Genomic DNA, 26913 nt, shown 5'->3' with positions numbered 1-26913 from the left:
TCAGATGTAAAAATCCACCTGCTACATTTATTAATGCAGTTCTACATGTGAAAATACGATGTCAGGAATTAGGTAGCCTATGAAAGTACAGCTAGATAAATTTAAACAGACTTTTGAATAAAGATACATTTGGGAATATAAAACAGGGTGAGATTAAACATAATGTAATCCAAGGTAGAGAAAATAATATGACAAAAGGCAACAATCAGAATTTCAGCTCTTAAAAACTGCATTTTTACTGGAGACATTGCCATGGGTGCAGTTATGAGAGCTGCTCCCGCTTTCTACACGGGCACAAGCAGGTGTTCCTGCCTTCTCCTTGCCCCTGAGACAAACACCTGCCAGTATTAGCTACCTCCTTCCAGTTATCACCAGAAGGAGCTTAGCAGATGATATTTTCATTGGATTGTGCAATAATGCGAAGTCTTCTCTAATCTTATTTGGCACATTACCCACTGGATTTATGGAAATCCCCGATGAGCTTTAACCTGGAGGTGTAGCAGTCACATAAACTCGGCATGTGAGTGCATGTTGTGGTGGTCATGAGGTGTGCCCTTGACTTTACCTGCTGCCGAAGTCTTTGGCTAGGCGTACAAATAACCCTGAAATCCAACGGGAATGAGGGAAAAAAATCAGTCTTCCAAACACATAGCACTTTGGCTGATTAGCATGGAGAAAAAAAAGAATTAATAATGAGGAGGGGGAAAAAAAAAGATAGCCAGAAACTACAAACACCAGGGAGCCAGTTTTAACATTACTTGAAAATAAAGCAACAATAGCAAGACTAGTCATCTCATTAAATAATAATCTGGGGTTTTCCTTTAATGCTGCACATGTTCTTTAATGGTTGTGACTTCGTAAGACACTTTGACTATAATTTCCACATATTTATCAATAGGAAACTTGTATAACTTTTAATGAGTCCTTGAACTGACCACCTGTGAACAAGAGGTATCGTAAACCCTGTCTCCTGAAGTATGAAAAATAATTTGAGCGTAAGTTTTCCTTGATGTGGCTGATCTAAACTGAGCTGTGAAACCACTGGCAGGCAGCTCAAGCCATGCCCCCTACAAAATTAGAACATGCCTACCACTTCTGTCCAGTGGCAAGGAGTAGAAGATGTTCCCATTTTTCATGTTTGGAAAATTTCAGGTAAATAGAGAAGGGAAAAAGTCTCTTTTTATTAAAGATTGATTCTTTCAGTAGAAAGGTGAATTGATGCACTTAGTTTTGGTCAGCATCCAGCCATCAGGAGGAATTTCCAGTTGTTGAAACCAGTCTGATGGTCTTTTATGTCTACTTGATTTGTAACTTAGATGCCTTGTGGCAAGGGGAGAGTGCGTGCTTTGAGCTGGATTCTGGACTCAGGGGAATTTTATTTACATATGAAAATAAATCAATATTACATACTAAAAATTTCAGAAAAAATAAAAGTGTGAAAAGTGTCATTTCATTTCAGCTGAAACAGCTTGTTTTACCAACTCTGACTAGAGTTCTGATGACTGGTTGTAAAATGGAGTCTTACTTCATTTTATTCTTATTTATGTATCATCCATCAGATTCATTTTGACTCCACTGTTCTGATTAAATGTTAACATTTTGGGGTTAAATTACATATCCTCTGACACATGCAGAGATTTCTGTTCCTTTAGTAGTGCAATGAGATGAAGCTGAATCAGTACATCTGTATGAAAATTAAAAAAAAAATATGAAACAAACTTTACATTTTGAACAAGGAATTTTCAAATATTTTGAATAAAAAGAATATTCTAGTTTTCAGCACAAAGCATTCAAATTATGCTTTCAATAGAGAAAACTTGTTTTTGGCATTTGCTGTAAAATGGTTATTTTGATGCCTTCAAAGCTAAATATTTTCAAGGCATCAGCTTTTTTCAAGACAGTGGAAATTCTCCATTTTCAACCCAAGCAGGAAGAAACAAAATGTCAAAAAGTGAATGACACCTAAATTCCAGGTTCTTTAATTTTCAGTCCATAGGTAAGAGTTATCTTCCAACATGCTGCAGGAACAAAATGCTTGTCCTGGAAATCCAATGCAATTTTGGGAACACTATAGATACACTGAATGCATTTCCCAGTCTCTGATCTGCAAGAGAGAATGGTGAAGAAGCCAGAAAAAGTAAGAAGGTGTAAACCACCACAAATGCACAAACTGTACAGAAATAGTGGTAAGAGCAAGGTAACTCCATCCCTTTAATCAGAGGTCAATCACATCACAGGTAACACGATGTTTTAGTGCTTTTGGCAGCATTAAAGAGATAGCCTGTCCATGATAAACAGATTTTCAGCAATTTTTCCTGTGTGCTGGCCTGAATCAGGCTTTTCTTTGATGTTAAACACAAAAACCCTAGCATTATTCCTATTTTCTTCTTGCATAAATCAACTGTCTACAGGCAGTGGAAAGAGTTACGTGTTATTGTGTTTCTGTTGTGACAATATCAAAAAAAAGAGAAAAACACATGCTAGGTGTTTCCAAAGGACCATCTTTGTCCTGACGAACATCTCTACAGAAAACATAATTGCATCCTTTTAAAAAATGGTGCCACAGAATATTGTGTGGATCTATTGAGTGATTTACTGCCCCATTAATACTGTCCTTTAGTTTTCACATTGTTTTAATGGAAATGTGTGAAAACTTGGAACTACACAGTATTTCCCTTTGTGGCATTGGTCTCAAATGAGCAAGGTCCCTCATTTTTCCATTTGACATATTAGGATGAATATATAGCGGGAGGAGCTGTCTCACATTTCCCATTCTTCACGTTAAACATAATCTCCCAGCCTGAGTGCTGAATCACATCTCCCAACTATTTCCTGCTCCAATTGTGCCTTCGCTTGTGTTGCTTTTATTTACCATGTCAGCTCGCACCTTTCTTAACAGCGTTGCTTTTCTTCCCCTTCAAACAAATACATCCTTTCCTCTATGGCAATTTTTGAAATGTGTGCTCAAGTCAGGGGTTAGACAAACCTGATCAATATGCGTGTGTGTGTATGCGTGTGCACTTGTGTATGTAATTCAGGTATTTTCTCTTACTGAGCAGGACGGTTGCATTGGAAAGCTTGTAAAAGCAAGAGTGGAACAACAGCACAATGCATCAAAGGGGGAACCGAGATGTTTTTTTTTTCCATGATTTTAGCTGAATGCATCACGAAGTGGCAATTATATGGCACATTTTTCTTCTAAAAAATTGGCCTCGTTGTGCCTCTAGACAACAAAACAGCATGAAGAAACCATACAGTCACAGCTTGGTTCCAAATAACCATGTTTACCTAACATACACAAATATGCCAGGCCTAACTATATAAATATTGCTGTTCTGACTTATTTCTGGAAGTTTCTAAAACACATAACATGGTGAGTAGAAAAGAACATTCGCTATTTATTTTCACTGTAGGAAAAGGCAGTAAGTCTCAAGCACAAACATATTTGCAGTGTGATAGGGAAGGATGACAGGGGTATCTATGGAGATTTTTATACCCACTCAAATAGTGAGAAACACACAATGGAAAAAATCATTTGAGGTTCGCAGCTCAAATTTATGTAACAGGCATTTTGATTGATCTAGAAAATATTTTCTATGGTATTTAATTTTGAATAATTCCTGCCACGTGTTGGTTTGGGTTTTGTTTTCTTTTTGTAAGATATTCAAGAGATTCTCAGAGTGACATGAAACACTTTTAAGAGAACTACTGGTTATCTCCTCTTTTCTTATCTCTTGGGCAGCTTTTTCCAGCATTCAAAACTAGTGCTTGAGTTCTAAAGCTCCCTCCAAAGATTGCTGTCAGATGAGGTCTATCAACAGGGAGGTTTTGCTCTGAGGACCTAATGTAGTATTTGGATGCATCAGAAACTGCAAATGATGCGAGATGCCTTAAAAATATATATATTTCTTCTTAGCAAGTGCTCGGGAAATCCCCAGCCTTTAATAAATGGCATATTCAAAATGAAAGAAAAGATAACTTCAGTCTCATTCCAGGTGAATCAATGGCAGATGAATCTCAGCCTGTGGCACAGGTGCCTGGTAATGCTGTCTCAGTGTCAAGGGCACAGGGATGAGATGGTGACTTCTCCTCCTTATCTGCCGGGCTTGACAGATAAGGAGATGAGGGACTGTGAGAAGCACCAATTACCTGTTAGTCAAGTTTTGACTTGAATTGTCCTGTTGGTGGCTTCTGTGTGTATTCTTAAGAAATGGAATCACAGCAGTTGTTCCTTCCTCACAATCACCAATCCAAGAATTTTCTCTGGTTTTGATTTCTAGGAAAAACAGGAAATTTATAGGGCCCAACTCACCTCTCAGCTGGTGCAGAGATCTGTGCTGAGATGTAGCGAATACCTCTTCCACATGATGCTGAGGCTGCCAAAAATTATTCTTGGTGTTCGTTTCCAGCTGTGCTAATTTTGGGGATGAAGGTGACAGCTGGACCCACTGCTTGTAGCTCTGTCTCCTGCCTCTCACCCATCCTGATGTTCTCACAAAAAGTGCTCTGTGACAGGGGCTGCCCCAGGGCACAAGACACTGGAGAGAACTGCTTCATGTCCCAGTACAAACTGGATAAATTGTGGTACATCTGACCCCACAAAACTAAACATCACTATTACTAGAAGCAGTACAAAGAAAAAGAGATGCAAGGATAGAATGCTGGAGGGGAGGGAAAAAGTATTCATGAAAAGTGTGAAATGGGAATGCTCTTCATAATTAAATTTTAGGTTTTTTCCAAAATACTTGGCACCGTAATTCATTTGAAGTCCTGCATTTTATTACTGTAAAAATGCCCTCAAAATCTCTGCTCCCCTTTTTGGCATCTGCTTGCTTTTTAAAGAATTTGAAACAACATGACTTGTGGTTTTGTTTTTATTTGGTGGATTTGGGTTTGTTTATTTGCAGGGACAGAGGTGGCTCCACTTAATAACTTTCTTATTCCTCTGCATTTGTCCACTCTGTAAACTTCAGTATCTTCCTCCAGTCTGGAAAAATTAGATTCTGACTAAATGACAGCCTCCTCTTTCCTCCAGCCGCTTTCCAAAAGCCTGAAAATACTTAAAAATTCTGAAGCAGCAAAATAATTTTTTTTAAAAAGGTTAAAAAATTTAAAAAAAAAAAAAAAAGGAAAATCAAGTCACTAACATTCTTTTGCACCCCTTTCCCACCCTAACATAAAACTCCGAAATCTTCTTGAAAATCACTCTTTGAGAATAGAATTTTAAAATTTCACCTTCAGGTGATTGTTTTATAGTTATATTTCACACTTCTACAGAAAAAAATTTATTTTGTGACTGCCAACCTATTCACTCATAAGTACATATTTTTTATTAAAAATAGTTCTTGCCAGACATTTTAAGGAAAAAAAAAATCAAGCTGGTCTAATAAATCAAAAATATAATCAGGCTTAAAATATCTACTGGTAGATTTGCTGAAGAAATTAATATACTTGTTTAATATACATCAGTCAAAACCAATGGAAGATTATTAAAAGAGAGCCCTTCTATGAAGAAACATGAAAAGAGCTCATTGGTTATCTATTCAGTTAGGAGAAACAATGAATAAAGCAAGAGAGATCCTTTAATTAAAATATTCTGTTTTCTTCAAAAAACATTGTCTAGTGTAGGTCCCTCTCTACTGACACCTCTTTACTGTCTCCTCATTTCAATACCCTAGTGTTAAGGTAGAGATTTTCTGCTCCACTGAAACCGGTTCCATCACAGATCTAGCTCAAATATAGTGTAATTTAAGCTGAAGAATGAAAGCCTTTTTTGTTTGTTTGTTTGTTTTAATTGAAAAATAAGAATAATCTCCTCCAGCTGTGATAGTGCAATGGCTCCAGATCTGTCCCAATTCTTAGGTCTATCCTTTTATTTCTTTTCTAGGAATCATAAATCTTTGATCACATGGGTCAAATTGCTGCAAAGCCACTGCATCACAACCATTATTTTTCCACTGATTTCATTTAGTTGCTATGACTTTTTTTTCCCATAGATCTGCTCCTTATGCAGATTAGAAGCTAGCAAACAAAACTACCTTTTTATACCTTTTTCCTCGTCCAGATGCCTTGCAAGACAAAGACAAATAATATCTTTGATCTGGAAAGAGCGTGGATTTTTCTCTTTCTTCTTTTAAACAGGCAGCGAATATTTGTGCAAGTGAAGGCTCAGGGTCAGGACAGGCAGAGCTTGTAACTGGAGTTGTCTGTCTTCGGGCCATGCAACTCTGCAGCAAGTTTCCCTAATGCCTTGGCAGTGATCCATAGCCTGACCTGGAGACACTGAGCTGAGACGAAGAAGCCAATTAGGTTATAACCTGAAGTTGGTTCAAACAGAGGTCCTGGAGGTGAACTCTGGCTGCATTATCCACTAAGCTGCCCTGAATCGGTATGTGGTTTAAATAGGATCGGTTTGTTTTTGTCAAAAGTTGTCATTTCTGTAGGAACTGGAATGGTAGAAAATACTGGAAAAAAAAAAAAAAATGTTTTCTATACAGTAGAAAATAGGTTTATTTAAATTTTTCTTCTCTGGGCTTCTCCTTTGGGTAGATTCTGTAAGAATATGCTTTCAATTGCATCATTAGCAAACCTATTTTGTTTAAAAGTGTGTACTTAAATAAAAAAAAGTGTTCAGAAAAAAAATCTGGTGTGTTTGCATTTGCTGAAAGGCACAAACCACCAACGAATGCTACAACAGCATTTGGAATTTCCTCTACATTCCCCTATTTTCTTAATACATAGAGCAGAGGAAAAAAATGTACAAGAAGTAAGACATGAACACAGAACCCCAGATTCCACAGATTGGCATAACTCCATCCAAGTCAGTGGAGATGTTTTGATTTATATCAATCAAAGGTCTGGCCTAAAGGTTTATAGGAGTAATGGGAATGGGAGGGTTTCAGCAGAGCTTTGCTGACAGAGGAGAGGAGAGGGAGAGGAGAGGGAGAGGAGAGGGAGAGGAGAGGGAGAGGAGAGGGAGAGGAGAGGGAGAGGAGAGGGAGAGGAGAGGGAGCGGAGAGGGAGCGGAGAGGGAGCGGAGAGGGAGAGGAGAGGGAGAGGAGAGGGAGAGGAGAGGGAGAGGAGAGGGAGAGGAGAGGGAGAGGGAGGACATGCTGCAGGGAGCTGCACATGTAGTGCGTGGCCATGACTGCTTACACAGTAATTAAACCAGTTTTATATTTTGGTACTGGAAATATGGTTAAAACCATCTGTTTCGTTTTAGAATTTCCTACTAGCTAAGAAAAAATGTGGTCAAGATTAGATCTAGGTGATAAATAGTTGTTCGGGGTTTCTGCGGCTGAACCTAATGATCTAAACAGTATTTGTGTCACACTGTACTTAAGTACAGATGTAAAGGTTTATGTCAATGCAACAAAATTATCTTAGGTTAATCTGCGATGGGTTTTTTTTGACCAAAACAGTGATTTAATTTGTTTCGTATTTTATTTAAGCTTCCCTCTTTCTGAATGTTCTAGCCCTTGCAATATGGAAACATGCAAGATATTTTGAAACGTATGTTGAAAGAAATATTCCTGATTTTTTTACTAAAACTAATTGTTGAATATGACCCAGTCTGAGGCCTCTTACACATCAGGCAATCAACAGGCTGATGCCTCAGTGGAGTGTTCCAGCAAATTACCTGGCACAGCCTTTGCAGGATAGCTCTGTTGGAGCACATCCCTGGAGCTGAATTAGAGGTTGTAAATTGCCTCCACAAATCCCTTCCCTCCTAGTCACTTATTGTCCCACATAAGTAGCTATCATTTTAATTGACAGAGTGTTGTATGAGGGATGCAAAATCGTGAAAAATATGAAGTGCATCATACAGAGACAAAACACAGCTCCATTAAAATTATACCTTGTCAAGAGGGAAAACATTCTGGTTGGCTGAACATGAATCAAAGAATTTGGAGGACCAGAATGCTGGAATTACCTGGACTCGGAATGTAAGTATAGAGAAGGACCCAGCTTGCTTATTTACACTCATCTTTCTCTCTATTTTTCTTTTGTGTTGGTCACAAACAAAGGTTGGAGGTTTACAAAGAAAAAACGTGGAAGAACTAAAATGTAAGTAATAACAACTTGTATTTGTGGAGTAGATAGTTCAGGAGACAGATAACGGCACAGAACCATTTCCCTTGGGAAGATGGCTTGCACCCAGCTGACATCTGAAGCAATAGCCACCCATGGGCTGTTCAAGGGCCAAAATGTGGTGGGTTTCTGGTCCATGTCCCTGCCTTATAACAGCCTTTAATTGGTTCACAGGCTCCGCATTGGCCTTATGAACCAAGATGAATTTCCCTCTCTGAAAACATCTGTCATGTTAGGGGTCTGACACCATGCATGATGGTGCTTAGTAGTCTGGGTACTGTGCACACTAAGAATGTTAATACTACGTTTTCTACTCTAAAACAGATACTTAATTGAAAAATAAATACATGTACATACCTGTAATCACAGTCCTGTCATCTTATGCTGCAAAGACACAAATGGAATATCCCGTTCCCATGTCTTTCTTGCCTTTGTTTTCTGTTCCACGCTTTGTATTGCCCTATGAAGCACATTCATCAATAAAATGAAGAGATGGGGTTGTTTTCTCCCTTTTTAAAAAACATAACAATGAAACATGCATGACCAAAAGGCTGAAAAATGTGACAAATAAAAATGTGCTATCCCTCCTGAGTTCTGTTTGATTTCACATTCTGATATTCCTTGCTGACAAGGGATAAATATCTTACATTGCAGATTCTAGTGGAGTTCAACAAAGCTATTTCTGTCTTAAAGGTAGAAGAATCTATACCTTAGTTTTTCTACTAGAAAGATAGATTAAAAAAAGTTTACATCCACTATTGATTGATTTATTTATTTAATCCATCCACTGATAGCACGAAAGCTTCTGCTTTAGCACTTCACTGTTGATGCTTCGCTGAACTATAGAGCTTACTTTTTTGTGCAATCCTAAAGCAGCTTCAACATTGAAGCAAAGGCCATGACACTAGAGATTTTCAAGCAGATGGAGTAAAAAATATTGGTTTTGTGTGTAACGGTGCAGTAGGTGTTGAAAATATAAGAAAGAAGATCATTGATCAAAATAATAGAAGCATGTTTTAATCTGCACAAGTCCATACATGTTTGTATCTCCACTTGTACACATACATACAAAGACATGCATCTCTATCTCCTGAAATATTTGGCGTTTTATATATCTTTCAGCTTTAGGTTTGATTTCATTGACAGTTCAGTCAGAATACTGTTTTCCCTTCCCTTGTGGCAAGCTACACACATTAAGCTTTTTTTTTTTTTTTTAAACAGTGCTCTTGTGCTGTTTTCTTTCTTTTGCTTGATACATGTTTTTGTTTATTTTGTTTTGTTCTTGAAGCAGAAAAGCACAAGTTCTCCCATAGATTTTTATGGCCAGAAATCAAGTGTGTTTAAAGTACAACCAACTTGATGAGGGTTTGCTTGAAGGCGAGAGGGAAGCTTCTCCTCCTATCCCAACAGCGCTTGCAAGTGCATTGGCCAATGGAAAAGTCAATCTCAGGGTAAGGACCAAGAAAATTCTAACTCCCCTTTCATCTCTCTGGAACGAAAACCTGAAGACTGTTGACTTCTCCTATGATTTAATCATTAGGACGAGGTGCTTTGCTGAGGAACAGCCTCAGCAGAAGTACAGATTTCAAGGACAACACTTGCAGTGAAAGAACAGTGTACAAGAGATTTACTTTCTCAAAACAGATATTTATCAAATGTGTTGTAAATGCCACCAGTATATTTTCTGCCCTTGTATTCAAAGCATTTTTAAGGAAAATTTATCACTATATACCATTTATAGATGAATAGACTGAGGCACAGTGGTGGTTCAAAATTAATAACTATACAAGCACCAGAACTTGCAGAAGAATTCTAAACAACTGGCTGCTGTGACTTGTTTATTATGCTAAATACGTTAACTTACCTCAGGACTCCTGAATGCAAGGCTTTTTTGATGCAAAGCCTCCTAATACACCCAACTTTGGACTGAATGCTCCGAGAAGTAAGAGTTAACTTTAATGAAAGTCTCATTGTGCCTTAAAATGTCAAATATATAGCTTGATTAATGGAAATAGATTAGAAAAAAAATATATTTTTATATGGAGAACATACTTACCAGTGCACTATCAGAGCACAACTGACATGGGATGCAGTCTAAACAAAAGTCAGCAGCTACTAATGAGGCTTGTTAGTGATGCTAATCTATGTAAATGTTATTAATTGAGAACATCTATCTTTTATCTCCAACATTCGGTAATCAGGCAATTAAAAAACAATGACATTCCCGGCGGTTGTTCTCCCAGTAAAAAAAAAGTGATCAAAGAGTCCTGAATAAGGAAAGGGAAAGTCCCTTATCAAGAGCTGGGCCTTGCCTTAGGCTACCAGGCCTCATTAAAGGCAGAAAAGCTCTGTTGATCACCAATTAACCTGATTTGTAGGAACTCTGATAAAGACCTCAAACAACATGAGTTTTCTTAACTATAATAAATGACACAGTTTATTGACAAAAATAAAAACGTTTGGTTTGAAAAAGAACATAAAGGAGCTTTTCAAATCGGATAGCCCTACCACACACCAGGCCTGAAAGACGTGGGATAGGTTTAACTTCACCACATTGGTGGCATATTATCAGCGCCAGATACAGTCAAACCTATTAACGGCCACATACACAACAACCAAATATATACGTATTTGGTAGCTGTCACATAAATTCCTGTCATCTCTAGTCATAACAGACAGCAGATTGCATTAATTATGTATGTACTATGCTCATGAATGGAAATTCAGTGCTCTAGGGTGAATTCTGTATCTCAAAACACGAAAGTAAAAAGAAAAAAAAGGATATTTTCTTCAGGCTTAATTGGTGGACATTTTGTGATTATACTTTTTTTTTTTTTAATCTTAGCAGTTGCTTTAAATTATCCCTAGTGTAAATTTCCATATGCCTTTTTAACCCATTCTTTCCTTTCTGGAAAATTTAATTCTTCCTCTCAGGTATTGTTCATAGTGTCATGACTAGTAGGTAGAGCACTGCAGCGTGACTGTCAACTATAATTGTAATTATTGCCAGCAGTTCATTAACTCACATGGTGATGGCCTGTCCCTGCTTGTCTCTCTGGAGAAAGAGGGAATAATAACTAAATGTAGAACTTGGGCCTAGAGTTGAGTGAAGAAGTAGCACAAATATGGTACCAAACTCAACCCTTCTCTGTATTTAAAGGTTAAACGGTTTTCTTTCACCACTACAGCTATTCCACCAAATCTATGCATTGTGAGTGTACCTGCTAGAGATATAATTGAGGGTCTCGCCAGCATTCGCATGTCTTATAAAATCATACCCTGGGCTTACATTGCTTTATATGCAAAATTTTAAGTGTACTTTAGGTCTTTGATGACAAAATGCGGTTGAGACTGTAAGACAAAACCTGCCTTATTAGGTCTATCAGGTAGTCGATGTCCATGATCTCTATGGGCCACATCTGACTTTGATAAGAATCAGTTTGGGTCATAAAGTGACAAAATACCACTGTCACTTTTTCTGACATATCCATTTGACACACGCAGGACTGTATCTCAGATTTATACATCAAAAATTCAGCTCACTTTTCTTCTTGATGATAGAGGCCTTCATCATTTCTTACAAAAATATTTTCTGTTATAAAATATTTTTCCTTCTCACATCTGCTTTTTTCGTTTTCTATTCATGCCTGTTCAATGTAGAATTGAAGTATTGAAGAAAATCATATGGGGAGGTCTACTACCTTTAAATGAACGATTTTTAAGAAACTTCAACTCTAATACACAAACTGATGACATGTCACATTTAGCAGAGATTGTTGGGTATCAAAAGACAGGTCTGAGAAGAAACAAAAAAGAGACATAGCAGCAAGGGTAGTATAAAGTGTCAACAACCCCTTTGAAGCTCAGACCCCTTTTTATTGAGATGATAAAATGAAAGGTCAGGTGTTTAATGTTGGAGCATGTGAATATTTTGATCTGAGATGACATTTTTTTTTTAACTAACGCATTAGTGCCCACCCCACTGCCCTCCCCAAAAAAGGTATTGGTTAGTGATACCATGGGTGAGCTTTTATCTTACCATCTAGATCTGAGCATGTTTTACAGCAAAGATAATTATCTCTAACCAGTGATTTTCATTGGTCTTTGATTTAGCTGTTCAAGCAGATGCCACCATAGAGATTCTATTATGCACAAACAATTGTATTTCATTGGTAAGTGCCCTGCATGCCTACCTCATTATTAGAAACCAATTAATTTTTCTTTGTAATAAAATAGAAAGACTTAGCGCTAACAGGAAGGCTAATCTAAAGAAATTTGGACCAACCGCAAAGAGTACCTGGAAGAAGCATAAAGAAAGAAGACCAGTAATTACGTGACACATGCACACATACAAAAAAGAGAGAACATGAATTGAAGTTTCAGAAACAGGCCCAGGGAGCACAGATCGCAATCTGGCTAGATTGCAATAGTAGTACTAAGATGTCTTAATTATATGATTGATGTAAGCTTCAAAAGAAAGCTCAGCATTCACGGTGGCTACAAGGTTATGAGTGTTATCTAACGTATAAAGAAAACTACCACTGAAGGCAAACACTACACATGAAACTTGAGACCTTTCTCTTTCAGAGCCAATCAATAATGTCTCATTTTTAATCTATATTATGTTTAAGAAAATGCGATGACATCCTTGATTGAAGATCACACAAATAATTATGCAAATAAAGACTCACTTTGTAGGATCTACAAGGACTGGATCTACAAGGACTGTCGTTTGAATTCCTGTGACACTGTATGTGAGGGGACCTGGTTCAATTACCTGATAGAAGTATGTAGACTATTTGTTTGAGACAAACTGGAGAAAGCACTGCTTGGGGACATCGATTAACACATTCTAACACAGTTCTGATTACTTTAATTCTGTGACTTAGCTCACCAGCAAATTATCTTTTTTCAGAATAGCAGGGTTAGCAGACACTGGGAATCTCATCTTGCAGAGAATTCCAGTATCTAAAAACTTGTTTGTCCCCAAATCAGACAAAAAGCCCTTCAATTTTATTTTTATTATTATTTTTTCTTTCAAGCCTCTGACTTGCTTTTAATTTCATCTCAGTTTTGTCATTCTAACTGTTAATATAAATGGGAAATATATAAAGGAAATCTAGATTTTATCAAAAAGGAACATTTTTTATAATTTGGAGTTAAAAATTCAATGAAGAAATCAACATAAAGCTTTTTTTTTTTTCAGTCAAACAACTTATTTTGTTCCAGAAGGAAAATACTTCATTTGAAAATTCTAAACTGAAAGTTGCTCCCGAGCTTCCTAAAAATTTGCAGAAGATGACCGAATACTCAGCATTTCCCTGGTTATAAGTACCACTGTCAATAAACTGATTTTCTGCCTTTCTTTTGGTGCTGAGATATTGATTCCAGGGGATATTAGGAAATGTTATATTCGCATACCAAATGCACTCATCTGTGTACACCAAACAAAGTTTATTTGTATTTCTTTGTGAGTATACAAAATTACAGGTAAGCCCTATGGACGTGACACAGGTCTTTATCCACAATGGACAAAAGATTAAAAACTATAAATGCACTATGGCACAGCATATGTTTTTAATGCAAGCATTCATTAAAACATCATCTTCTGAAATGGGTTTGGGTGGCCCAAACTACCCAATCTTTGTTAAGGCTGTAGTTGGAGCAGTCTTCTCCTCTACCTTTCTCATCTGTTTATTACTGAATGATAACTCCCTTTCTTGGATATACCCAAATATAATCTTAACACAGTTGGCCCAGTTCTTTTTGAAAGTCTTTTTATGGGTCCTGATTGACAAGGTCTGATGGTAATAGAGTGAGAGTTAATGCTACAAACATTACATAGAAGAGGCAAAAATAAAAGCTCTGCTGTGCAGACAGAAGGGGTGAAGGGTCCATTGAAAATCAGAGAGATTAGCAACTCATCACATTATATGTGGGTTATCAGGAGACAGAGGTAATGAAAGTGAGACCTATATCCTTGATCAATAAGAGTTTGACTGCATTTTGAGTTCATTTTCCCCTGCCGAGAGTGAGACAGCAAGCTTCCTATTGATCACAGTGTTAATCCATAACTAGTCTGGGCCCTAGCCTAGTGGAACAAGGAGGAAAAATAAGATAATAAGCAGGAACTCTTGATCTTTTATTATGGTGTGCTAGATAAAGAGAGTGCAAGGTTCAAGGTGAAATACTTTCTGGTTAACCCCTTCTTTGCTGCTTAACTCTAAGTGCTTGAATGAAAGCAAATTAGCCAAGCCTCATTTTTTTATATACATTGACCTTGAACCCTGTTGACAAGCCTTTTGCTAGGACACCCACACATGTGAACAGGTTAGCACTCCACATCTCTTCAAAGCCCAGGGGACAGCGGTACCCACATGGCATCTCAGTGAGACACAGGGGTCGCATCTTCAGCTGGTGAAAGCTTGTGTCTTCCCCCTGAAATACCTGGGTGCGAGTTGCTGTAGCTGAGATGAGAAGAGGTGAGATGAGACAAGATGCATCCCTAAACCTCACTTTCAGCACTGTTGTTTGCAAACTGAACTTGCTGATCTTAAGACGAGTAATAGTTTCCATAGCTTGTGTATTTATTCCAGCCTTTGTTACAAGTGTATCTAAATGTTCGCTGATCATACCTTTTGGTTGTGCCCTTTTTTTTTTTTTCCCTGATGTTTTTAAGTGGCAACATGTGCAATTAAGACAACTTAATCTTTCCCATGGCAACAGCCGACTTATGTCAGAGACAGCAACCATTTTGAGGTGAGCGGCTGACGGGAAGTAGTGATGGCCAATTACCTTTTAATAAATCCTGGGGAAAAGAGAAAATTAATACTGTTATTAAACCATGAATATTCCACAGACTACACCTTCAGTAAAGTTTAAAAACAGCAGCAATCCCTTCAAGACTAAGATGATTCCTGTTTCTTAATTAAAGTTTCCACAAATCATTAGAAATATGATTTTTAAGCTACTTCCATTTGGAGGTTAGGAGCACATCAAGAGCCTAGTAATGCAGGAGACATCTCCTCTGGGTCCTGTATTGGTATAAGGGAAATATTTGCATCTATATATACATTCAGCCTTATTGTGTCATCCTGCCACATTTCACCAGGTAATGGTTTGCTGCTGGCATTTCTGAGTTAAAGTGACCTGTATACCAGCAGAACAGTGGCATTTCTCACGCTTTGGGATACAACTGAGAACTAACAGCTTTGTGAATGCAATTTATGAAGAATGGTTTCATTTTCTTAGGAAGAAAAAAAAGAAAAAGGAATGAGGGGGAATCCTCCCCTCTCTTCCTTGAATTTTTGAGCCAAAAGTTACACGTTTGGCCTGCCTAGATGAAAATTATTTTTCTTCTGTCAACTGCATCAATGCACATCATCCTTAGCGAACTGAGAACACAAAGATGCCACATGGCACTGAGTGCCCTTACAGATCTCAGCGCGAATCTTATCATAGTGTGATTATTTGATCCTATGACTTGACCAAATCATAATTATAGTCTGCCTGCTAATGCCATGTTGCTATTTCGGTTGGGTAGTGTACCTCTCAGCTCTCCCAGGCTGCAACTAACTCATGCAAATAGCTCATACAACTAATTTACAACCTCTATAGAGCTACCTCACAGTTAGCTCCTTTTAGTAGTTGTTAAATTATCCCTATGCTTCATTTACATGTTGCACGAGTTGGTTGGGATAATTAATGCCTGTGAAACACTCTGAGGTTTTTGGATTAAATGTACAGTAGCATTACAATGAATTATTCTGGTGATGATGTTGATAAATACTACAGAAAAAAAAAAAAAACAAACCCTGACAACAACTTTCATATGCTATTAAAAACACAAACCTGTAGCTGGAATGCTCTTTTCCAGCTGTGAGTGCCCTGTAGTCTCAGATACTCAAACAGAGAGAAGATTAATCTTCAGGTGGTAGGTAGCCAGTTATTCTTTAGTGTTTAGCATGTTTTACACAAGGGTGTGTAATGCAACTACCCACTGTAACAAAAATCAATTTATGGACAAAACAAGAAGAGAAAAAAATCCCATTGTTCTTTAGTTCAATGACACACACAAAAATAATACAGGGAAAAGGGAATGATAAGAGTCCCGAGAAACGGCAGGGAGGGTGTCAGAATATCAAATTGCTAAAATATTGCTGTAGGCAGCACCCACAGGTTAAGCTGAGTGGTTCTTTCTACAAAACACAGAGAAGCAGAGACTCCTGCAGATCAAAAGCAAGCATCTCTTTGCAGGTTTAGGGGCTGTGTTTACTGGACTTCTCTCCTTTATTTTATAGTATTTCAGTAGTTCAGTGCATATTATTAGTTTTATACTCTGAAAACACAGCTTTGACTGCGGAGGCTCAAATACTTGACGCCTTTAATTCAAGGTGTTGGTTTTCCCTGACAAGGAGGTTTCCCCAAACTCTCACATCTCATTTTTGTCGTGCACTTGAAAGCACTCATTAAGCTTGCAATGAAAGGAAGTGGTTAGAGCAGAGGAAATTGTAAAGTGAACTCTTGCACAGGAGCTGCTTTTATAAGGCCATGATCTAGACTGGGCACTGATGCCTCGATACACAGGTATTTATATATGTGTGTGAACAAGGCATAGATTCGTGTGCTTTGAACAACATCCCCTAAACCTTTATAGATTGTATTTTCTGACTACAGCTTCCATTTATGCACATGCCAACATCCCTGCACAAATAGATGTTATTGTCTTCATCTAACCAAGGCAGCAACCTCAAAAATACCACTCGTGACAGATACGTGTACAGAGATTCAAACCTACAGATGAAGCCGTCTATATTCATTTGTGAACACATGTGCCAAACCAATAATGAAATGCAATGTAACATTTATAGTCAGATCAGAGCTTTGTGGTTTTACTCTCTTGAAAGTCCTACAGTTCTCAGGCTGACATTTCTGCCCAGGGTGCCCCTGGGGAGGGCTACAGAGCCCTGCTGAATATTTGCAAATGAGCCTATTCCTTGTAAAACTTTAACATGGAAAGTTTTACCTTCAAACTGTGGGGTGACTGAATCTCACAATTCATCACGGAAAGAGAAGGACCATAGTTTGGAGTTGGAAGCCTGCCTTACTCTTTTTGTTAGCAAGTTTCACCTTGTTTCTAGGACCGAGAATTCAAAGTCAGTCTCTGAAGGCAGAGCAAGCCAAGGTTTCAAGTCAGTATATTGAGTTATGTATTTTATTAAATGGGGAATAAAGTATAAAAAAGGGAAATATAGAACACCATTAGAAGGATAATTCAAGGAAAATGGACTTTGATCAGTTTATGGTCTAGTTTTCATGTATAGAAATCGTCCAGAGTGGAGATCTAAACAGAGTCACTCGAGTCTACTTCTGGTGTGTTCTTACCTTCCATGTCCAGTTGTTAGATAGGCTAGGGTAGGTCATTAACTGTCTCAGAAAGCATTTTTTTAAATCAGAAGCAACCCCTAAGACAATTTTTTGGCCAATTTGTCAAGTTACAGTTGAATTTCCTTAGGCAAAGTTAGACATTTAGTTCTATTACATTTGAGTTGCTCCAAAAGGACTGAGATGGATGTGTCAGAAGCTGCCAGGCAGAACCGAAAAGAGCAGACTTAGAGGACAACAATCAGATGCCAGCACAAATCAGTGAGTATTCAAAGACTAGCAGCCTGCACGGACAACAGCAATAAAAATAAAATTTAAAAAAAAAAAAAAGCTTTGGAGTGGATTAATGTTCTAAAAATGGATTCTCTTCCCTCGGCTGTGGGAAATCACCGGTGTGATCCTCAGGAGCCATCCCAACCTTTGACCGGTGCTGCAGTAGCTGCAGTGCAGGCTCACCGCTTCACCCAGTACGTCAGCTGTTCTAACTGGTATGAATGTCTCCGCCTCTGTCCCCCTAATTCTCACCATAGGACCAAAGCACCTGCTCCAGAAATATTGCCCTGGAAGATGCTTTTGTAGCAAAAACAGTATGTCTATATGACTACGTGGAAACTACTAAACTATACATACCATGACATTAAGGAAGGTGTTTTTTTCATCTTGAAAGCAAAATGTTTTCTTTCATTCTTCAAATTGTAAGTCATAAATAGTAGATTGAATAGATGTTCATTAATTTTTCCCTTTCTAAATGTCCACCAGTGGTGTAAACTGAAACTGATGGATTTATTTAGGGGAATATTTTTTTAATATTATTTTACATTTGTTGGTTTTAATAAAGTTTAATTTCAAAATTGCTTTAGATTAAAGGCAGAAAATAATGCTCTATAAGAAATTTCAGTCTGTGCAGGATTTTTAAAGTATCCTAACAAACAAAGAAATTTCAGTCTTCCAAAATACATTTTTGTAACAACACAGAGCAGATCATTTTTTCTGATGTTGTGTTTTACATGGCTTTAATTCAAACACGCAAGATTGCTGTGTACTCAGATTAAGAGTATATAAAACGAAGCCAATTCCCAGCCTCACTTACCATTTATGAATGTTATTATCACAAAGGTGTTGGGAGATGAGCCACAGCCCTGTTCTTCCATGGGATTTAGTGGGGAACTGCCATGTGGTGGAAGATGTTGATTATATTTGTATGGTTTGACGCTCTTTGGTGGCCTATGCAAAATGCACTGCTCACGATTAGGTCCTCAGTCCATTTTGTAGAAATCAATGACTGGACACACTGGGGATATCGGGCATAAAAATTAATTCTCCTGTGCACACTATTAAAATGATAGTAGGATATTTTACTGTAACATACACTGCAATCACACTAAGAAATTCTGACATGAGATATTATAAATAGAGTTTGAGCTCCAGATTGTCAAAGCTAACAATAATTTCTGCAATTATTTTATATTAATTATAAGTAGTCTATTAATATCTTTAATTAATTATGTGATACGATTATGTAATTTATAGTTACTGTTGAAAAAGGTTAATTTGTCAAGAAAGACACAAGGTAAACAGAAATGTTTTTAAAGCCCCATATAAACATTCAGTTCAAAACTTGACCTAAGTATAAAGAAACATTATAAAGAAACAAATACCTAAACATACATGTATTCACACACATGTATCTACTGCAAGTTCATAAAATAGTTGGATTTCTAATAGGTTATTTTCTCTACTCACAAATCAGATAACTGCAACTTTTTTTTGTTTCAATGGGAACTTTAAGCTAAAAAAAATTAATTTTCTGGTCTCTTGGAGGAAATCATTCCTTTCTGAAATATTATAGCAAAAGGAATTCTTTTTAGTTATGTTTAAATTATTACTGTGATTTGAGATACATGGAGAATTGTTCTTATTGAGGACAAATATAAATCAAAAAATAAGTAGTTCTGCAAACATGTCAGTAACATTTTTATAAACACAGTTTATAATTAAAGTGTTCAAAATGTAAGCAACTTTTACTTTAAATCATGTATGTTTTCAAAGATTTTGCAATTTGCTTTGTTATCAGCCCTTAAAAAGTTTATTCACAACTTTCTTGGCCGCATTTCCTAATACCACAGGGCTTAGAAAACAAGAGTTACCTTCAGCAAGACTCAGGGTTGATTCACACAGCTCCTTTCCATGCTCAGGCTGGGCAAAGAGGGCTTCAAACCTCCAAAATCCTTCAGATCGCGCTCTCTCAGGGCACCTTAGAGCAGCTGTCAGGTTTCTTACATCTCTCCTTGCTGCTGGGTCTCACAGACCATTTTATGCCTGAGCAACTTTGTTCAGCAGAGTATTTTTTTTTTCTGAATTCACTGGAATTGCTCTTATTTATCGAAGAGCTGACAGCTGTTGAAGTTCTTGGTGGTTCTTTGAGGTGCATTATGTTTGTGCAGAACCAAGGGCTTTTTAAGTTGGAATCATCATCTAAACCATGATGAATGGGCCAAAAAGCTGACAAAAATCATGTAATGGAAAGCCACAATGTTAAAGAGGTGTAGTGAGATCAGAATCCAGCCCTGGTGCTCATCACTGGCATATGCTATAATAGTATGAAATTATTTCAGCAACCTGATGTGAGAATGGGTGTGGGGTAGAAATTTGCAGATGGTAACAAGGGTAAAAAATGCAGAATGAATTTTAAATCTGTGCAGCGTAACATTTTAGAATCAAAGTGAGCATTTAGTACCAAATACCATTAATTAACATTTCCATGGGCTTTTTATTAAATGCTTGCTCAGCAAGTCAAGTGTCTTTCAAGCTCGGAACAGCTGTGGATGTATAAAAATATATTGACACAGATATATTCATGCATGCAAATAAATGTATTTCTTTCATTTGTTGTGAATGATTGTTATTATATTATAGGTTTTTAACAAGTTGGAAACTAATTTACATTATCAACCTGAACAGCTGAAAGGGGGTCACACATTAATACCTGCCTACCTGTTTGTAATCACTCTGTAGCATCTGGTCCCAGCTAATCCTCTGTTTCCTACTTGTTAGCAGCTCGCTCCAAGGAAAGGGGTACAGACCCTAACTCACGTTTCACTTCCAGCATCTCCTTTAAGGTTACTCGGGTATTTGGTGGCTTTAAATCCAGAAAAGAGTTGGTCAATGACAAACAACAAAGGTATAAATTAAGTCTAAAATAATGCATTGCAATGAATGTTTCTGCAACTCTGTGCAGGTTTACAGCTTAATCATCATATAGCTTGCTAATTGCCAGAGCCAGTTAGCAGTAACCTGATAGCTTTTGTTTTTACCCTGTGCTAGCAACTAAATTAATTTGTTTCCTAATAAAATAATTCAGGATGTTGAGAAAATACAGATAAGTAGAGAGAATCCTTATTAGGATCATCAGTATTATCATAAAATCCTTTTGTGCTCATTAAAGAAAATACAGTCAATTTAATTAATACACATTAATCCCTAGATGACATTAAAATCAGCTAAAAAACAACACTGATATAGATTATTAAAATGAGACCAAAAAAAGTGTACAAGGTGGCCCCTATAGGAAGAAAATAATTACTGAAGACCTACGTTTCCTATATTTTTTTTAATTGAAATTGTAATCCGTCTGGAGCCACAGTTGCCTGCCCGTTACTCTAAGGAAAGTTTGCACCTACCAGTCATTTGCCTGTGGGACTCAGGAGCAGAAAAGTACAATGCAAATGAAAATGTGTCCCATGCACTGGTGATGTGGGAAAGCCCTGGTCATTCCTACACTAGTCCTTGTTGGAAGCGAAGTGATAAGTTTTGCACAGGACACTGGGCTGTATTATTTTTGAGGCTATTGTTAAGCTTGAGAAACTGCTCTTCACCTTCTTTGCCCCATGCTTGCTTTTTGTACTTACGTTGCCTTGTCCATGATTCGGCAGCATGTTAAGACATCGCATGATCTCTAAGTGGGTGAGTGATCTCCTCCCTGTTCAGAAAAGCCCTCCATCTCATATTTTATTTTAGATACAAAATGTCTCAATGAAATCTATGAGATCCCCCATGTAGTACTAGTTAAGCAAGTGCTTAAGAATAGCATTATAAAAAAATGTCTGAGTGATTCAGGCACGCAAGACTTATTTTCCAAAGTATTGCAGGTGTTTAGGCACCAAAATCCCATAAGCCTTATATTTGAGTTCAAGTGTGTCCTATGTGTGTACATCAAATGCACTTGCTTTGGGAACAATGCAGGTATTTGAGCCACACATGATTAGGAGCTGTTTGCTGGCACAGGGCCATGCTGGCTTGACCGTACCAACCATGGGACGGGAGTTCTTGTTTGCTCAGGGACTTCTAAACTCAGCCCTGTGGGAAAGCTATGCCAAGATTAGGCTTCCCTGGGTGAATTTCCAGTCCATCCTTGGGAATCTACCCTGCTGCCCAACATACAGTGGGAATCAAGAAGGGAAGCAACAGCCTGTCTCCTTCCATTATAAGCTGAAACATGAGCAATTGCAGAGTTTAGAGACTGGGTGCCTGACACCATAGGTGATCCCGGATTTACCAAGTTCACCCAAGAGCTACATTTCCTCCTCTGCTTCCCCGGTCCCTGCTCTAGCCACAGAGATACAGCGCCATGCTCATAACTTGCACGTTTTCTCTGGCACAATTTTGCTGCAAAATGGAACCACTTGAGGAGGAACTGATGAAAACATGGTCGATTTCTCCCCTTTATCTCCCAGCAGAGTTGGGGCACGGGTTAGAACCTCTCAGGTGGAGGAGGACCTTGAGCACAGATCACCATCCCTTTGGGTCTACTCTAGTCCCTGGAGGGCTGATGGAAGGGCAGGGAAAGCAGACTTTCCAGGAGGGAAAAGACAACAGGTCAGTCCTCTTTCTTCAACCAGTTCATTTTCTCTTTTAAAGCCCTGGGAATTCCCTCTCGATAAGACCCCTTGAGCAAGCACAGAGGCCTCACTTGTGAAGGTACCAGAGAAAAAGCAGAAAACACCAAGCTGTTCAGCACTGCCAAGGGACAGACAACCCTTGACCTGCCCGCAGGCAAATTCTAGGCTCTTGCCAGGCACCAAGGAGAAAAGCTGCACTACTTACAAACTCTGGGTTTATTTTGACGTGCAGCTGCACAGACATTTTGAGAAGCCACATTTTGGACATAGGTGTGTAAGTGCCTTTGTACACCTACCCTAAGTCACCTTTGAAAATTGGTTTTAGATGGCTCTGCAAATATTATCTTACTATTACTTTGTTGAATGGGGATTGAAATTATTCACTTGTGGAAGGTGTGTGTTGACGAGAGATTGATCTTCACTGTGTAGCTTAGATTTCAACTGAAGATGGCAGAAATGTTTCCTGAAAGAAAAATGTAATAAGTTCTGATTTAGAATTCTTGTGTATATAGCAAAAGTCAATTCATTTTTATAGAATGTAGGATCAATAATATGTATCTGGGCTCCTGGACACCAGTATTTCTAAAATACCATTCAAGTCACGGCAGGTCTTATTTAAGTTAATGGGAGTTTTTCCATTGATTGTTTGGTTACATTGCACTTTATATTTCTTCATCGGTACCTGGTGCTTTTATTTTGCACAGATTTTAACTCCAGAGTGACTTTTTTTTTTTTCTTTTCCTCCACGATTTTTGTCCTCTGTTAAAATCCTGTGTACTCCCTTTGCTATTGATTACACTCACAGGCTCCTATCTTCAGCTTATAACTTATTTGATTCACTATTTAGAAAGTGAAGATATAACATTAAAAAATGAAAAAGGGAATTGTGTAATTATCCCATGAATAGTGTGAGGTTTTTGAGAACATATCTATTTGCTAACAAAATAGATTTTTTTTTTCTTTTAATGGCATGACATGTTCCAAACTATGATAAGGTTTTGGGCTAATTAAATAAGAGGTAAGGTTTGTTAATGTACAGTTTTTATGATAGATGTTAGCATGTCGAGGCTTTGCTCTTTTTTTTTTTTCTTCATATTTTAAAGTTTCCTTTTATGTGTGTGAAAAATGAGTAAAAATGTCAAGTCTTATCACATCTGACCTTGCTTTTTGGCTAGCCTCTTTCCCTTATCTATCAAACACATTACTCTCCCCATCATAACGTGGCAGTGCAAACATCGCAGCTGGCCAGCAAACATGACCAAAGCTACCTTTAAACTACCTCTAGACTCTTTAAACTCAACTAAAAGGCTGATTAGGTTCCACCTCTTTGGTCATTATCTCATTTCGATAGCCACGCAATGAAAAAGCAATCTAGTAAAAAGCTGTCTCATAGGAAATCTAGTTAAAGTGTGTGCTTGCTTAGGACGGTGTACTTAAAGAAAACAATTTATTCGTTCGTCAAAACCAACTGTGTAAACTAGTTTAGCTGTTTGCCGAGGCTTGGAATGAACAAACGTTGTTGTTTTCCTCCCAGAGCTCCTCGGGGAGGGGCGGGGGGAACCCCCGGGCTCTCGGCGGGTCCGGCCCTGCGCAGCCCCGGCGCTCCGGGAGCCGGCTCGGCACCTCGCCAAGGGCAAAATCCACATCCAGCCCCGCCACAGCCCACCAGCGGGATGTCTTATCCCCTTCCCTGGGCAGGTAGAAACAACCTCTCAACGGGAAAAGCGATGGGAACACCCGATCGCGCTCCATCTCTTGATTACGGCAAGGGGACGCCTGCACCGCGATTGCCTGGGAGGTGTATTAAACACCCCCACCCCCCTTGTTGTTTGATCCATTCTCCCTCCCCACCTTCCTTGCAATTATTTTTTACTCCCCCCCTTATCCAAACAAATTTAAAAGGCAGAGATTAGGAAGGGGAGGGAGCGGCTGGCTGCGAGGGGCAGGGTGGGGTGCGAGGCTGCAGCCGGCATGTGGAGGAAAACCGCAAACCTCTCTCGGGCGGTGTTTGCTCGGGTTTCTTTTGCAAGCGCGGCACAATGGCAACAATTCAGAAATCAGTCGATATGACCTGGTACTAGCAAGCCCTAAAAACATATATGCTTCATTCGCACAGATCCCAGGAATCATGTTTTTAAGTGGGATTAACTTCACGTTGTCAACAGGTAATGTGGGGAGTCCCTGTCGTGTAGAGTCAAAGCGTTCACCGTCCCTTCCTCCAAAACAGACTTTTGGACCATAAAACCAACTTTCCCGGACAGCTAAAGAGGTTCCAGTACAGGTCGCCCTAAATAACAGGATTTCCCCAGAGCAAAAATAAGCAGGAAAGGGGAAATGTCCTGGAAAATGCCAAGGCAATTCAGCCGGACTCCCTCGGGAAGAGGCGGGGGAGGGTGTTCCCGCTGGGTATCACCCGCCGGAGGCTTCCCAAAGGGTGAGTGAGGCGGGAGGATGGGCAGGTAGAGGGGGTGCTGGCCACGAAAGGGTTATGAGCAACTGGAGCTATTTGTCAGCGGCACCCAACAGGAAAAAAAAAAAAAAATTACTGATTAACGTGATCTGTCAATACGCCTTTGCCCCGCGGGACTGGAACCGATCTATTACCTGGCACCTCTTTTGCCATCTCCCTCACCTTGCTAAGCCTTTGCATCCCTCGCCTGGCCCTGAGTCACGGGTAAACACCGCGGGGTACCAGGCTGCGCCAGGGGTACCTGCCCGGGGCCGGGAGAACCTCCCTGCCCCGGGCCCAAGTCACGGGCTCGGCCTCGCATCGAGCGTGGGCTTTAGGTTGGGTTTGGAAGGCTGAAGGGCAGCTTTCAGAGAGCAAATTACTCAGCTCCCCACCTCTCCAAAGCGCACATACGGGGCAGAGGGAAGGGGGAAAAAAAGTCACCCAGGCACGGAGAGCCGGCTGCGGGGGTGAGAAGGGCGAGAACTTTCCCTGGAGCTCATCCCTGAACCTGCAGGAGGAAGCGGGGAGGGGGTTGGGGGGGGGGGAGGAATAAAAATAATAATATCTTAAAAAAAAAAAAAAAAAAAGGCAGGTGGAAAAGTTTGTTCCCCGTAGCAGAGCGTGGCTACACGAAGGGGAAGCACGCAAAGTAATAACAAAAAAGTAGTACCTTAGTTAAACCTGCCCCAGATTAACGGTAGCGAGGCTGCACAGGGGGCTGGGGGCTGCAGCAACACGGACCCCGCCCGGGGTCGCCCCCCTCGGTACCGCCGCTCACGGGCTGCCCGGGATGGGACCAGCAGCCCCGCTGCGGAGAACAGCCGCCAGGAAGCAGACCTCCTTGCGCAAATTAATTCATCACAGAGCTTGTTAAACAATTTGCAGGGCGGGAATGTTGTGGGCTGGGTGATTTTTTCTTTTTTTTTTTTTTTCCTTTGGGGGGGGGGATGTTTTTAACTCCTCTCTAGGGGCAAACAGCAGCTGACAGCCAAAAGACTTTATGAACTGTTTCATCTGGGGAAAGTGAGGAGAAAACTGACGTCTGACTCTCCGCATTTTAAATATGCTTGAATATAATTGACGGAGCGCCGTTATTAAGCATTTGACGTGGCTGATGGCGCTGTAATCAGGTGTTTCAGAAGTCCCAGAAAATGCTCATTTGCAGGAAGAACTTGTTAAAAATAAAGGACTTGGATTAAATTAGGAGGGTAAAGGTATTTGTTTGTGCGACCGTGCGCGTCATGCTTGTGTAGTCACTCCTCCAACTCTCCCCGTATTTCAAATTTTTAGTTCAGAAACGCCTAGTAGCTGTGCGGTACCAGTTCACAGAAACTCCTCACTGTAATTCCCGAAAACCTCCTCTGTGCTGTAGGACCTGCTGTGTTAAATTATGATCCAAAGGCTGTGGGGTGGGAACAATCAATCAGAATACCTGGGGTAGTGTGTAATGTGTGTGCTCCTGCCAGCGGGAGCAAGCGGCCCCTGAACACAGTCCCCCAGCAGGTTAAATAAATATGATACTATAGACAAACCGAGAGGATCACATGGCCGCATCAATCAGCTGTTGATAAAATACAATCTTCCTTTAATACACGCTGGGAAAGTTATTTAACACTTACAAAACCTGAATCCAGTGCTGTTTCTTTTAGTAAAGGGGGAGAAAAATATTCTTTGAAAGTGCAACTCTTCTTGAAAGGCGAGGAGAGGTGACAGTTGCATTTTCCTGCGGGATATAATAGAAAGCTTTTAATGAAGCCACAGACACTGTACAAAGCACATGAGCCACGATGCTGGAAAAATACAGAAGCTGTTAAAAGAACAAGTCTATGTAGAAGTGGCCAGAGTCGATTCCAGGCTGCGCATTAGGGTTTATTTCATTTTCGTTCATGATTTCACAACCCGGGTGGCCGAAAGGCTCCCGAGGACTGTTTCTTCTTGACATGAAGTGAGGAACGAGCACCTCCAAGGAGAAAGCGACCGGGGGCTCTTCCGTCCCAGTTCAGCTTTTACCGGAGCTGCTGGACAGTTCGAGCGCTTGAAAGAACAGAAGAGACACTGATGCTTTTTTAGTTTTTTAATAGTTTGTCA

At 39.4% G+C, this 26913-nt stretch overlaps 1 long non-coding RNA gene across 1 annotated transcript; it reads right to left on the bottom strand.

Annotated features, from left to right (window-relative positions):
• Nucleotides 1-26327, bottom strand: LOC110356570 (uncharacterized). The gene is made up of 5 exons (XR_010475393.1): nucleotides 25496-26327; nucleotides 19623-22836; nucleotides 18566-18766; nucleotides 8449-8600; nucleotides 1-6464 (listed from the first exon to the last, which is right to left on the bottom strand). It is a non-coding gene; the product is annotated as an uncharacterized LOC110356570 (long non-coding RNA).
• Between the last annotated feature and the right edge of the window lie 586 nt (nucleotides 26328-26913).

Source organism: Columba livia, chromosome 11 (genome assembly GCF_036013475.1).
Source record: "Columba livia isolate bColLiv1 breed racing homer chromosome 11, bColLiv1.pat.W.v2, whole genome shotgun sequence".
NCBI classification, from domain to species: domain Eukaryota; kingdom Metazoa; phylum Chordata; class Aves; order Columbiformes; family Columbidae; genus Columba; species Columba livia.
The sequence above is the reverse complement of the archived record's forward strand: the minus strand, read 5'-3'. Positions and strand labels throughout refer to the sequence as shown.